Below are 3114 nucleotides of genomic sequence, written 5' to 3'. Positions count from 1 at the left end.
AGGGAGAGAGAGCGGTAGAGAGAAGGAGTCACGCAGAGTGCCATTGCACTAACAGAAATACCCAGACACTCTGAGACAGAATAGCCCCGGTATTGCTGAGAAACTCAAAAGGCACGCTGCCTTCAAAATGTCAGCCATGTTGAGATATAGCCCCAAGAAAAACACAAACAGGATTCAGACTATGAATGCATTTTTTATTTTTTAAATGTCAGGGTATGCTGGATGACGAGGCCCGGTGGAGTTCGATAAGACCCACCTGCCGTATGGAATATTGTTTTTGTTTCATGTGTTTTGATGTATGGATTGTTTGTTTATGTTAACTGGATTTACAGTGCTGGAAGTTATACTATGTTAGTATTGTTTTAGTTTGTTAGTTTTTTTTCTTCTTTTCTTCTTTCCCCCTCCTTCAAATAGAGTTTTGTTTGTGGCTTACAGTGTTAGCCATTATAGAAGTAGCCCTTCATGTATTTATATTGCATAATTCTACATCAATACAGCTGACAATTTTGTTCTTGAATGTTCTACAGTGGAACCAAATTAGTATGTTGTAACAAAATGCCAACTAGTTGATAAGCCATTCCTTGTACCATGTTAACAACTGAAAAGGGCAGCAAAGCATCAACTTTCACGTTTTCTATGGAGCCACAGCAAAAGCACAGCAGTAGCTAATTCAGCCGAGACTTCTACAGTGGCTACTGTGTAGTTTAATAGCAGAGGGCGTGTGCTTAGGTGCGGTTTGACTTGAAAAGGTTGGGCCTCACAGTGAAAGCAGTGTTAAGTTTATGTTACTGCATTAAGGTTGTGTGTGGCTGCCGACAACACATGCGAATAAAGGACGAGAGAGAGAAAAAGAAAGAAAAAACTAAGAATTCTGTCTGTTAGCACAGTGCGCTAAAACCCCATTTCCAGATTAACTTTCACTTTCACTACTTTGCCATGCATGGCTCCAAGAGACTTACGCTTAATTTATACTGCGTCATATGACGGTGCCGCTCACCGAAAATAGCATATCTACAAGCTCACAGCGCATCACGATGCGTTGCGTTGTGAGCTTGTAGATCTGCTATTTTCGGTGAGTCATATGACCACGTGCAAATCAGACTTTAGACTCAACCCCATTGCCTATATGCATCTGTCCCAATGCAGAAAGTACAAAAACAGGGTTTGTGGGCAGTGTCAAGCTTTTTGCTATATACGCTACGTTAAACAATAGGGAAAACTGACAAAATAAATGTATTGGTGCAATTGTTGCGAGTATTTCATCATAGAAGCTTTATTTTCTTACGCTCTGTACCCATTTATCTTGGTATGGATAAAGCATTTTTGTAATTTGTCTTTGTTTTGATTTGCTTTTGTGCCGTTTAAAGGATTTTGTATCTATTTGTAACTGGTGCCCGTAACTGTTACTAAGAACAATATCTCGTAATATGATTAAGAGCGTCATTGAAAACTGCGCTTATAGAGTGAAGAGGACATTTCTTTTCATGACATCTCTGCGACAACATCTCAATTAAACAATTTGTTTGAAATGAGCCATGCTGCTGTGCATTTGTTTAATCAGCATATACCTACCGTGTTTTTCCTGTGTGTGTGTGTGTGTGTGTGTGTGTGTGTGTGTGTGTGTGTGTGTGTGTGTGTGTGTGTGTGTGTGTGTGTGTGTGTGTTCCTGTTTATGTGTGCCTGTGTGGGTGGGGCCTCACTATACCTGTGTGGGTCTGTATGTCTGTGTACACACTGACACACAGACATACATAGCTGATGTCTCCCATTGGACTCTGTGTGGGTGGGGCCTGTATGTCTGTGTACACACAGGGGCCCCTGTGTGGGTGGAGCCTCCATATACCTGCGTGGTGGGTCTGTATGTCTGTGTACACACTGACACACAGACATACTCATTGGACTCCGTGTGCATGCATGCATTTTTGCACGTTCCTCCAATAAATCCAAGTCCTCCTCAATAAAATAAATGCACCTGGAACTGATGCTCTCTAATTGCTGTGTATATCCTCCTAACATGTACGCAGTGTTCCCGAGCCTTACCCAACCTCAAAGTTATGACTGCTGCATTATTCTAACAGCCATATGCAACGTATGGAATAGAGACCAGCCCTTTATTTCCTTGACTAATGACATTCTTCTCCGACTATAAACTTCCCAGTGGGTTTTGTTAAGATAAGACTCCTCCGGTCTGTCGGCGGCTGAAAGCCGAGCGAGGTGTGTGCCGACGGGGAACAGCAGGGGTCAAGGAAAGAGTGTTGGGAGATTACTTTTATTACGCAATCACATTCTCCATTATGTAAGCCACAGGATGGGGAAGTAACAGATTACATGAAAGTGGAGTTACGTAATTGCATTACAAAATGAATGTTACGGTAATCAGTTGCAAATTGTAATTACAAAGAAAACATTGGTAATGCCTTTGCTAATCAAAATGTTAATGGTTGCAGAAGGGTTGCACTTGAATAGCTCTCTGCAGTATGGAGCACCATTACGTGTGAAATAAAAAAACCTTGTTCCTTACTGTAGGCGATATCACATTGTTTTACATTGTGTAGGCAAAGGTCAAGGAAACATGCTTGTAGTTGTAAGCAGTAAAGACTTCAAGGTGGGTAGCAGTTAATCAGTATTTGGTCACATACCCTTATTTGAAAATATTTGGTTGACAGGTTGGTGCAAGGGTTCAAGTGGTTATGTTGATTACTCATGTCAATAGTAGGAGGGTAATATCAATATGTAATGGATTACATTTCAAAAGTAGCCATCCCCAACCGTGGCAATCCATTACTTTTTGCTAACACTAATCAGGGGCAGTAACCGAAAGAAAACCAATGGTACGGTTGAATATCGTCTCTGTCGGGTGGAAACCTCATATGTCCAAAGCATTACTTTTCAGGAGTCAAATAAAAAAATTGCAAAAGGATCAGAATCACGTCGCTTCGCATCACGTTTTGAGCTTTCGGATCTGATATTTTTTATGCTTTTTTGTGACGCTGTTGTATGATCAAGTAGGGCGTTAATTTACAAACAAAAAAAACACAAAAAGTTTTATGCCCAACAGCAACGATATGTTCACTTTCTGCAGTTTGGAGGTTATTCAGATGGGCCCATATAGGT

Source organism: Gymnoscopelus microlampas, assembly GCF_963454915.1.
Source record: "Gymnoscopelus microlampas genome assembly, chromosome: 23".
Classification (NCBI taxonomy): Eukaryota; Metazoa; Chordata; class Actinopteri; order Myctophiformes; family Myctophidae; genus Gymnoscopelus; species Gymnoscopelus microlampas.
This window is presented reverse-complemented; position numbering follows the sequence as displayed.